We start from the raw sequence: 12348 nt of genomic DNA, 5'->3' as shown, positions 1-12348 counted from the left end.
TTATTTTTTGGTTTTTTAAACTTTTCAAAATTTAGTTAACCCTGATCAAGATCTATTATTTATTAAGGTTTATAAAAAAAATTTTAAGGTGAAAATTATTAAAAATATTCAAAAGTCGAAAAAAACCAAATTATAAAGTAACTTTTAAGTAAAACAAAAAAAAAAAGAGGTATTTTAATCATTTAAAAACAAAAAAGATACAAATGAAAAAAAAATATCTAAAAAAAAAGAAAGGTAACAAGAAATATTTATTTAAGCTAAATAGTTTTAACTAAATAAGAATAAAACGAATTTAACCGTTAAGAAAAAAGTTAGCAGCTTTTCTTGATCTACCTATTCCTTTCTTGGTTAGAAGTAATTTTTCCTCATTTCTATCATTAACAGTGATATAGCCTCTTTTTGCTTTAACCAATTAAGTAAAGGTGATATTAACAAAGTCAGGCCGAAATGAATGCAATATTTAGCTTTTTACTTAATGAAGTTAGCTCCTTAATAGAGCACCTTCTAGTGCAAATAGATATCATTTTTGAATATAACCCAATAAGTATTCTAGGCTCCTGATTTCATTCATGGTATAACCCAATAGGAAATAAAAAAAAAACCTGTGAATATCAAGTAATATTTTTAAAAAATTATAATAATCCAAAGGAAGTAAAAGCTATTCCACATAAAGATTAAAAAAATAACAGCAATTAAAAACAAGGAAAAAGGAAGACGAATCCTTTGGGTCAAATCACATTAAAGGAATTTTTTTCTCGTCTATAATTGTTTTTATAAAAGAACGAATTAAATACTTTCTATAACAGAGTAACTAAATTGAATTAATAAATAATATTGCTTTTTCTAGATTTATTCTAACCTTCTGGTTGGAAAATATACTATTATTAAAAAAGAGTCTTCAAAAAAGAAATATAGAGGAATAAATACAACATCAAACAAATGCAATATAAGCGGCAGCTTCAATCAAAGTATGTATGGCTGAAAAATACATTTGTATAAACGATTGATACTGAGAGGAATTACTACCATAATAACTGTGACCGTAAATCTTAGCTGGAATGGACATTACTGAACTCAATTGAAACAGCTTCATAATTTATGCTTAAAGCTTGAATTATATTTACGTGATAGCTAACTGAGTTGTGTTGGTAATTCATATTGATGGTGGCTCAAGTTACAGTAGCACCTACAAGAGATTGCTGTATTAAGGAGAGAATTTGAAAGGTTAATTTAATTGCAGGAGGTCAACAACTACCTACTTTACTAGAGATAATCTTCTGTGAAAAGCCAAAAGAAAGAGAAAAAAATAATACTTCTGAAGTAATAAACAAGATTATACCCCATCGAAGGCCGATAGTAATGCTTAGTATGTAATCCTTGGTAAGTACCTTCTCGTGTATAGCTCGTCATCATTGAATTATAGTAAGAGTTGTTGCAATAATTCCTAAGAATAAAGGTCAGGTTAAATTGATGAATCATTTACTAGTTCTGTGGTTAATATTATAGCTCTAATGAACCTGTAAGGTCATGGTCTTATATCTACTAAATGAAAGCGTGGTGTTAGATGATGTCATTAGTTTAATTTTATACTACTTCACTGCATAAAGAGTTTCAAACGGCAAAACATATGATTGAATTACTGTACAGCAGCTTCTAAATTACGTAAAATTGTGTTAAATAAGCAAAAAACTAAGTATTTGATAAGGATGGACAGTATTTCCTAGAGAGTAAGTAATAATGACTGCAATTATATTGGCTGCAATCGAAAGCTAAGGTCCCCGGCGGATAACATTTCTAATAGTTTCGCTTAAAACTAAAAAGGTATAAGGCATTGGTTCCTTGTGGTACAAGGTGAGCAAATATATGTTTGTTATATTAATCCACCAAATATTATGAAAGCTCCATAAGGTAATGCAAGAGCAAGGGTTATGATTAGTGTCTTGTTCTAGTAAATACGTAAGGCAGTAACTAAAAATTATTAAATACAATAAAAGTAAAAAGTCTTACAAATATAAAGTTGAGCCCGTATGTGATGACCCTAATAAATTTAAATTCTTTATAAAGTGTACTCGTGATAAATTCATAGTAATGATCATCGAGAGGGTATAATTCAATACATTATAGGTAAAAATATTACACCTAGGAAGTAGATAATCAATTAAGAGGATATTTATCAGGCTTGAAGTAGGATCAAAAACTGAAAATAAATTTGTTATCATTTTCAAGTTATTTCTATTTTTTGAATTGAGATGAAGATTCTCAATTTTAGATGGTACTTTAATGAATAATTTAGTACAATAAATATAACAATGTAGCTGAAAATATAAGAAAAAGATTTAATCATAATAAAGGGGCTATTTGTGGAATTGAAAATATCAGTAAAATTGATTATTTAAGCGTGACAAACGTATGTTATATTATTAACTAATTTTTCTTTCCATCAGAAGTAGTCGTTAATTACTCTTATAAATTTAAAAGACTTACACTTACTTTCAGTCATCTGATGAAGCTTCTCTAGCTGAGGAAATCCAGTTTAAAAATGATTTAACTGATACACTTTCAACAACAATAGGCATAAATCTATGATTTGCCCCACAAATTTCTGAACATTGACCATAAAATAATCCTGGTCGATTTATTAAAAAACTTACTTGATTAAGTCGCCCTGGAATTGCATCTGCTTTTACACCAAGGGCAGGTACTGTTCATGAATGAATAACATCAGCAGCTCTAATTAATACTCGAATTTGAGTATTCATAGGTAGAACAGTTCGATTATCCACATCTAAAAGTCGAAATCCGTCTTCTGATAATTCATTTGATGGAATTATATAAGAGTCAAATTCAATTTGTAAAAAGTCTGAGTACTCGTAACTTCAGTACCATTGGTGTCCAATAGTTTTCAAGGTAACACTTGGATTATTAACTTCATCTAATAGATATAGTAATCGTAAAGAAGGAAGTGCAATAAAAATTAAAATTAGAGCGGGAAGTACTGTCCATACAATTTCAATAGTTTGTCCTTCCAATAAGAAGCGATTTGTAAAATTATTAAAAAATAAAGTTGATATTATATATCCAACTAATGTTGTAATTAAAATTAATACTACTATAGCGTGATCATGGAAAAAAATTAATTGTTCTATAAGAGGAGAAGCTCTATCTTGTAAACCTAAGTGACCTCATGTTGGCATAAGTTTTCTAAAAGAAGAAGATATTCTTCCTGGTAGGAGCTTAAATCCTATGCATCTATCTGCCATTTTAGAAATTAGTAATTAAAGGAATTTCTATATAACTATGATCTGCGGGTGGGAGATTATGCTGTCATTCAATCGAAGTAGGTAAAAATAAAGAAAATATAACTGGTCGAGCTACAGTTAAGGCTTCTCATACAATTATAACAAAACCTAGTACTGCAATTAATGATACTGTAGATCCAATAGATGATATAACATTTCATGCTGTGTAGGCGTCTGGATAATCTGAATAGCGTCGAGGCATACCATTAAGCCCTAAAAAATGTTGAGGGAAAAATGTAATGTTTACCCCAATAAATATAACTAGAAAGTGGATTTTTAATCATTTTGGGTTCAGGGTTAAACCGGTAAAAAGAGGAAATCAGTGGGCAATACCTGCAAAAATACCAAATACGGCTCCTATTGAAAGAACATAGTGGAAGTGGGCTACTACATAATAAGTATCGTGCAAGATAATATCAATAGATGAATTAGCAAGGACAACTCCTGTTAGACCCCCAACTGTAAATAAAAATACAAACCCTAATGCCCAAATTAAAGAAGGACTATAATTCAATTGAGTACCGTGTAATGTTCCTAGTCAGCTGAAGATCTTAATACCCGTCGGGACAGCAATAATTATCGTAGCAGATGTAAAGTAAGCACGAGTATCAACGTCTATACCTACAGTAAATATATGATGAGCTCATACTACAAATCCTAGAACACCAATGGCTAGTATAGCATAGATTTTTCCTAATGTTCCAAAAGCTTCTTTTTTACCAGACTCTTGACTAATAATATGTGAGATTATCCCAAAAGCAGGAAGAATTAAAATATATACTTCAGGATGACCGAAAAAAATCAAAATAAATGTTGATATAAGACTGGGTCACCACCTCCTGCTGGATCAAAGAAGGATGTATTTAAATTACGATCTGTTAATAGTATAGTAATAGCTCCTGCTAGGACTGGTAAAGATAACAGTAGGAGTAGAGCTGTAATAAATACTGCTCAAACAAAAAGTGGTATTCGGTCTATAGTTATCCCTGTAGATCGTATATTGATAACGGTCGTTATAAAGTTTACAGCTCCTAAGATTGATGAGACCCCTGCTAAATGTAATGAAAAAATACCTAGATCAACTGAAGCACCTGCGTGAGCAATTCTGGCTGATAAAGGAGGGTATACTGTTCATCCAGTTCCCACTCCTTTTTCGACTATACCTCTAGATAAAAGTAAAGTTAGCGAAGGGGTAAAAGTCAGAAACTTATATTATTTATTCGGGAAATGCCATATCTGGAGCACCTAACATTAAAGGGACAAGCCAATTCCGAAACCTCCAATTATAATAGGCATAACTATAAAGAAAATTATAACGAAAGCGTGAGCTGTAACTACTACATTGTAAATTTGGTCACCCTCAATAAGGCTTCCTGGTTGACCTAATTCAGCACGAATAATAAGACTAAGGGCTGTACCTACTATTCCAGCTCAAGCTCCGAAAATAAATATAGAGTTCCGATGTCTTTATGATTTGTAGAAAATAATCATCGTTGCGTTAGATAAAATGGCTGAGTTATAGGCGATAGACTGTAAATCTATGTAGGGGTAAATAACCTTTTATCATGGCTTTGTAGTGGAAATCAAACAAGACGTCAGACTGCAATTCTGAAGATGCGTGAAACGCCAGAGCTTAAAAGGTTAAAGCTTAGGAGATTCTACTCCTCTTGACAGCTTTGAAGGCTATAAGTTTTGATAACTTAAAGCTTTATAGAATTACCATGAACAGATTAGGGGCAAGTAGACCAAATAAGTTGATATACAATAATGAAGGTGTTAAGACGGATGTACTTATTATTTTTATACCCCATTTAGTACTAGGACTTGAAATTGTAAATGCTATTATAGCAATACGCAAGTAGTAAAATAGGTCAGAAGGGCCGATATAAGAAGGACTATTAAAATAACAAATATATGGGAGGAAATTATTTCTTGAATGATAAATCACTTGGGAATAAATCCTGTAAAGGGAGGTAAACCCCTATAGATAATAACGAGGAAATATAATTATTTTTATTTGCGGTGAGTGTGACGAATAGTTTATAATATGAGAAATATGGAAAGCTTCTTGAAAATTGAATAATATAACAATTGAGGTAGAAATAAAACAATAAAACGAAAAGTATAATAATCAGTTCGTTTCTCTAATCAAGATAGCTGATATTATCCACGCTATATGATTAATAGAGGAATAAGCTATAATTTTACGTAAAAAAGTTTGGTTAATCCCTCCGATTGCTCCTACTAACGCGGAAGAGATAATAGCTGCTGGAATAATGGGCAGATCATTTGAATATAATGTATATGATAATAAAGAGAGAGGAGCAATTTTTGAATTGTATTAAGATAATCACTTGAGGTCATTGTAATCCTCTATAACTCTGGGGAATCAAAAATGAAATGGAGCTGCTCCTGATTTTAACAAAAGAGCCACTGTTATCAACATGATGGCTAGTTCATTAGATGATAATACAAAAGAGGCGGATATAATAATAACCGAAGAACCTAACGCTTGAATTAAAAAGTACTTTAGAGCGGCTTCTGAGGAATATTGATTATTTTTGAAGAAATTAAAGGAATAAAAGATATTAGATTTAGTTCAAGTCCAATTCAAGCTCCGAATCAAGACGAAGAAGAAATGGAGAGAAGGGTACCTAAAGAGAGAGAAGAAAAAAATAAGACTTGTGAAGAAGAAAGTAAAATTAAAAAGAGAGGGGGTTAGACCCTCATAAATGGGGCAGGAGCCCACGAGCTTACTTAGCTTATCTTTTTATTACAAAAAGAATAAACCAATTTAAAGATATACTCTGGTGTATAGTGCACACAAAGTTTTGATCTTTGGGGTAATGGTGTTAATTCCATTGGGTATAAAAAAAGGGCATTAATGAAGGTAAGATTCATACTTACATGTTTTATCCTATCAAGATAATCCTTTTTCAGGCACTTCATTTATATAAAAATTAATTATTAAATATAGTAAAGATTACTATATTTTTAAGTTGTATAAATTTAGATATTAGTGGTAGTAAAACTTTTGATAGAGCTAAAAAACTTAATTTTAAGTACTATATATTAAATTAATATTTATAACCGCATATTTCACTTTTAAAAAGTTTTCTTTAATTAAATATATATATATTATATTAATTTATCTGTATAAAAAATAGTGTCTTCTTGTAGGATGAACGTTTAATCTGCTAGAATTTAAGTTTCATATAAGAAGACACTATTTATTTAATAAAAAATAAAATTACATAATTACAAATGGATCTAGATATATTTACTAGTCTATATATAATTATCTTTAAATACAATGTAAAGAGACATAAATATTTACACTATTTATATCAGGATCAAAGAACATTCTTTAACTACGTCTAATACTTTATTTTACATATAATATAATTCCATACATATGTATTCAATATAAGTATTTATATTTAATTTAGATAGAATAAAGGTTTAACTACATCTAAATTAATATATAATCAAATAACATATATATAATATCTTTTTAAAATTTAAAAGTATTATTTTATATAAATAAACAACTTATATCTACTATATAATTTATTTGATTTATATAAATTAAACAAGTTTTAAACCTTAACTAAATGTATATACACCCGAGCGTTCTTAAAAATCGTCGAGGGATTTTTGATTTATTCAAAAATAAGTACTAGTAGTAATTATAAATAGATGCTGTTATGTTAATTATGTTCAAATTTTGTAACTTTAGTAAAATTATATATTCCTTGCATGTTAATTAACTTAAGAATTATATAAAAAAGGGTAAGTTGAGGCCAAGAAGAGATTCTAATTATAAAAATGTTAGTAATTTCAAGTTACCTCTCTAATCATTCTTATATCTCAAAATTTTATACATACTATTTTATACTTATTAGTGTTACATGTAATAAATGCTCTTATTTAAGTAAAGTTTTATCCTAGCTTGTTCTTTCATTTTTAGGTAATGGTACATGTAAATCTTAATGTTACAATAGGTTTTATTAAAACTAAAGGTTAATAAATTGTCTGAATGTAGAGGTTTCTTTAAGAAATAAATTCTCAGTACCTAATGCTAATCAATAAATGAACGTTAGAATTGGTAATCCTAATTATATACCTGGTTAAAATTTGTGCCAGCAGCCGCGGTTAGACTGAGAGGTAAAATGAAAAAATTTGGTTAAAAACAGTTATATTTATTAATTTTTTTTTTAAAGGCCTATATTAATAAAGGGTGAAATCAGTTTTTTGATAAATAGTAAAATAAAAGTTTTAATCTTAATGAAGCTGTTAAGATAAAGGGATGAACCAGGATTAGATACCCTGTTACACTTTATTTGAATTATAATTACCTGGGTACTAAACAGTTATTATCTTGAAACTCAAAGGATTTGGCGGTAATTTAGTCTATTTAGAGGAACCTGTCCTATAATCGATAAACCACGAAATATCTTACTTTATTTTGTAATTATTACAGTTGTATACCGTCATTATTAGGTAACTTTAATAAGATGTAGAGTTATTGAAATAGTTTAGCTAGTATATTAGATCAAGGTGCAGCTATGATAAAGGAAGAGATGGGTTACAATATATTAAAATATACGAAATAATAAAGGAATCTTTATTATTGAAGGTGGATTTAAAAGTAAAAAGATTTTAACAAGATCTTTTGATTTTAGCTCTAGGTTATGTACACATCGCCCGTCGCTCTCGTCAATTTAAGCGAGATAAGTCGTAACATAGTAGGTGTACTGGAAAGTGTACCTAGAAATTCAAGATGGAGCTTGAATAGTTAAGCATCTCACTTACGTTGAGAAGTTCATTGTGCAAATCAGTGTATCTTGAAAATTAAATCTTATTAATGCAATCATGGTTTTCTATATATTAAGAAGTAAGAAAATTATTTTTGAAATGTATTTTTTTAGTAGAGTGAATCGAAATATTTTATAATAAATTATAGATTAAAGTACTGTAAAGGAAAGATGAAATAATTTGAAAAATGTATTAATAAAAAGTAAAGTTAAATTCTTGTACCTTGTGTATTAGGGAAAATCAAAATAATCTTATTATTTAAAGAAATCCCGAAAGAAAAAGAGCTATTATAAATATATAGTTTTCGTATTAATGAAATTATCAAATTTATACTAGTAGTGAAATGCTAATCGTTTTTTCATATCTGGTTATTGGTGAATTAAATTTAATTTGATTATATTGAGGTAATCAAAAGCTTTAATATAATAAAGAATAGGAGGGAAAAGCTTCTTGTTCTAACATAGGTGTGTTATGATATAATGAATAATTATTTTATTGAATTAGGCTTAAAAACAGCTATATTAATAAAACGTTCTAGTTAATATAATTTTTCTTTATCATTTTAATAAAACTGAATCTAACTTGTAGTAGCCAATATTTATGTTAAGTAAAATACCATAAGTTATAATGATTTTATTAGTAGAAATACATTTGTGTAAATAGATAACATTAAATAATGTATATATTTTTATTTTTTTTAGATATAATTAAGGAACTCGGCAAATACTACTTTTGCCTGTTTATCAAAAACATGTCTATATGATTGTTATATAAAGTCTAGCCTGCCCACTGAATTATTTTTAAAGGGCCGCGGTATACTGACCGTGCGAAGGTAGCATAATCATTAGTCTTTTAATTGAAGGCTTGTATGAATGGTTGGACAAAAAGTAATCTGTCTCAGTTATAATAGTTGAACTTAACTTTTAAGTGAAAAGGCTTAAATACTTTAAGGGGACGATAAGACCCTATAAAACTTAACAATAATTTGATTAAATTATAAATTGTTAGTATAACTTGATTTTAATTAATGTTTGTTGCGTTGGGGCGACGGGAATATAATTAGTAACTGTTCTTAAATATTTTATTAACAAGTATAATTGAAGAATAATTGATCCTTTATTAAAGATTAAAAGATTAAGTTACTTTAGGGATAACAGCGTAATCTTCTTTGAGAGTCCTCATCGACAAGAAGGTTTGCGACCTCGATGTTGAATTAAGGTATCCTTATAATGCAGCAGTTATAAAGGAAGGTCTGTTCGACCTTTAAATCCTTACATGATTTGAGTTCAGACCGGCGTGAGCCAGGTCGGTTTCTATCTCTTAATTTTATTATAACTACTTTAGTACGAAAGGATTAAGTAGTTAAAATAATTTTATTTATATGATTAATTTTAATTTATTTGTTGCTTTGGCAGAATTATGCATTGGACTTAGGATCCAATAATGTGAGTAATTAATCTCACAAGTAATACTGTGATAACATTAATTATAGTTATTAATTACTTATTATTAATCATTTGTGTTCTAGTAGGGGTAGCATTTGTTACTTTACTGGAACGTAAAATTTTAGGTTATATTCAGATTCGTAAAGGTCCTAATAAAGTTGGTTTTATAGGTTTGTTACAAACCTTTTGCTGATGCTGTTAAGTTATTTCCTTTTGCTGATGCTTTTTAGTTTATTTGTTTCTTTAATTGTCTGATTAGTAATACCTTATGAACTGGGGCTAATAAACTTTACTATGAGTACTTTATTTTTTTATGTTGTACTAGACTAGGTGTATACACCACTATAAGAGCTGGATGATCTTCTAATTCCAAATATTCCCTTTAGGTAGATTACGAGCAGTTAGCTCAAACAATTCATATGAAGTAAGACTTGCTTTAATTTATTATCTTTATTTTTTAGTAGGGGGTTTTGATTTATGCTTATTTAGACTGTACCAACGTGATGTGTGATTACTCTGATTTACTTTTCCCCTATCTTTAATTTGATTTGCCTCATGTTTAGCAGAGACTAATCGAACCCCTTTTGATTTCGCTGAGGGAGAATCTGAACTCGTATCTGGTTTTAATACTGAAATAAGAAGAGGTGGTTTTGCTTTAATCTTTATAGCTGAATATGCAAGAATCTTATTTATAAGAATATATCTCTTTAATTTTTTTAGGAGGAGATTTAATCAGTCCTTTCTATTACTTAAAACTTGTAATGGTCGCTTTTGCTTTTGTTTGAGTCCGTGGTACCTTACCACGTTTCCGTTATGATAAGCTTATATATTTGGCTTGAAAAAGATTCTTACCTGTTGCTCTAAATTATTTAGTATTTTTTATAGGGGTAAAAACTATTTGTTTCATTTGTTTATTATAATCTATTGTAACTTTTTAAGAAAAGTTATTAGAGGATTCGAACCTCTATTGCGAGCTTTCAAAACACGTGCTTTCCTATCAGCCAAATAACTAATCTAGTATCTTATCCCATCATATAAGTGTAAGTGGGTTAATAATAATAAGAGAAATAAAGAACAGTCAGGATCTGACCAGTAATTACATAAGGATCTTCAACGGGCCGTGCCCCAATCCAAGTTAATAAGAAGACAATACTTACTAATGATCAAAATATAAGTTGATTTAAAGGATAAAACGTTAATCTTCGAAATTTTGCTACATGGGTAAAAGGCAAGATTAATAAAATGAGGATAGATATTACTAAGGCAATAACACCTCCTAATTTATTAGGAATTGATCGTAAAATAGCATATGCAAATAAAAAATATCACTCCGGTTGAATATGGGCAGGGGTAACAAGTGGATTGGCGGGAATAAAGTTGTCTGGATCTCCCAATAAATAAGGGTTTAATAATGTTAATAGAATAAGTCCTGCTAGCATTACGATAAATCCAGTAATATCTTTAAATGTAAAATAAGGATGAAAAGGTACTTTGTCTACATTACTAACAATTCCTAGCGGATTGTTAGATCCTGTTTGATGAATAAAAAGAATATGAATAATAGTTGCTGCTGCTACGATAAACGGGAATAAAAAATGAAAAGTGAAGAATCGAGTTAATGTAGCATTATCGACTGCAAATCCACCTCAAATTCATTGTACAAGATCTGTACCAATATATGGAATAGCTGAAAATAAATTCGTAATTACAGTGGCTCCCCAGAATGATATTTGTCCTCAAGGTAACACATATCCTAAGAAGGCAGTCGCTATAACTAGTAGAAGAATAATGACACCTACTGATCAAGCATGTATATATAAAAACGATCCATAATAAATACCTCGTCCGGTATGTATATACAGACAAATGAAGAAGAAAGACGCTCCATTAGCATGTAACGTTCGGAGAAGTCATCCATAATTTACATCTCGACAAATATGTGCTACACTAGAGAATGCTAGGTCAACATGAGCAGTATAGTGTATAGCTAAAAAGAGTCCAGTAACGATTTGAATAACTAAGCATAAACCAAGGAGAGAACCAAAGTTTCACAAAGTTGAAATGTTAGCTGGTGCTGGGAGGTCAATAACAGCTCCATTTAAAATTTTAAATAAAGGGTGTGATTTACGAATTGGTATTGTCATTAATTAGGTGAGGATAGTCGTAAAGGACCAAAAAAAGTGTTAGTAATTTTTACTACTACGATTAATGTTAATAACAAATATAATACAATAAATAAAGTGAGGTTTATAGTAGTATAATTATAAATAGATCTTAATAATATAGGGGTTGAAGAAAACTGGTCATTAATCAGTGATGATTGTTGTAGGGAAAGAGGAGTATTTACTAATATAGGATCTATAAATATTATTAGTAATCTTACTGAAGCTGTTATTATAAATACTAAAAGTAAAGAGGTAGAAAATCTAAAGGACTCATTAGAAGCTAAGGATGCTACATAAATAAATAGAACTAATATTGCTCCTAGGAAAATAATAAATAAAATATAGGAAAACCAAAAAGAATTTATTGATAAACCAGCTGTAACACAGATTATTACAGTTTGAATTAGTAATATAAGCCCTATAGCTAAGGGATGAAGTAAACGTGTAAAAATAAAAGATGAAATAATAATTATTGGTGAAAATATAATAATAAGTGAAATACAGAGAATAGTTTAATTAAATGTAGTTTGGAACTATGATAGAGGCACTCTTTCTGATGCTTAGAGATGAAATTATGATAAGAGCAATCTATTTTTTCGTCAGCTCTATTACAATGATGTT

At 29.3% G+C, this 12348-nt stretch overlaps 3 pseudogenes across 2 annotated transcripts; 1 reads left to right on the top strand and 2 right to left on the bottom strand.

The window, feature by feature from the left end:
* Positions 1-2506: 2506 nt before the first annotated feature.
* Positions 2507-8128, bottom strand: LOC119568671 (annotated as a pseudogene). The gene is made up of 3 exons (XR_005228109.1): positions 8115-8128; positions 5654-5680; positions 2507-4764 (listed from the first exon to the last, which is right to left on the bottom strand). The product of XR_005228109.1 is annotated as a cytochrome c oxidase subunit 1-like (transcript).
* Positions 8129-8174: 46 nt separating this feature from the next.
* On the top strand, positions 8175-10488 carry LOC119568673 (annotated as a pseudogene).
* An 84-nt stretch (positions 10489-10572) lies between these two features.
* On the bottom strand, positions 10573-12198 carry LOC119568672 (annotated as a pseudogene). The gene has a single exon (XR_005228110.1). The product of XR_005228110.1 is annotated as a cytochrome b-like (transcript).
* Between the last annotated feature and the right edge of the window lie 150 nt (positions 12199-12348).

This window comes from Penaeus monodon, unplaced genomic scaffold (genome assembly GCF_015228065.2).
Source record: "Penaeus monodon isolate SGIC_2016 unplaced genomic scaffold, NSTDA_Pmon_1 PmonScaffold_10480, whole genome shotgun sequence".
In the NCBI taxonomy this organism is placed as follows: Eukaryota; Metazoa; Arthropoda; class Malacostraca; order Decapoda; family Penaeidae; genus Penaeus; species Penaeus monodon.
Note: the sequence above shows the minus strand (reverse complement) of the source record. Positions and strands in the feature narration are given on the sequence as shown.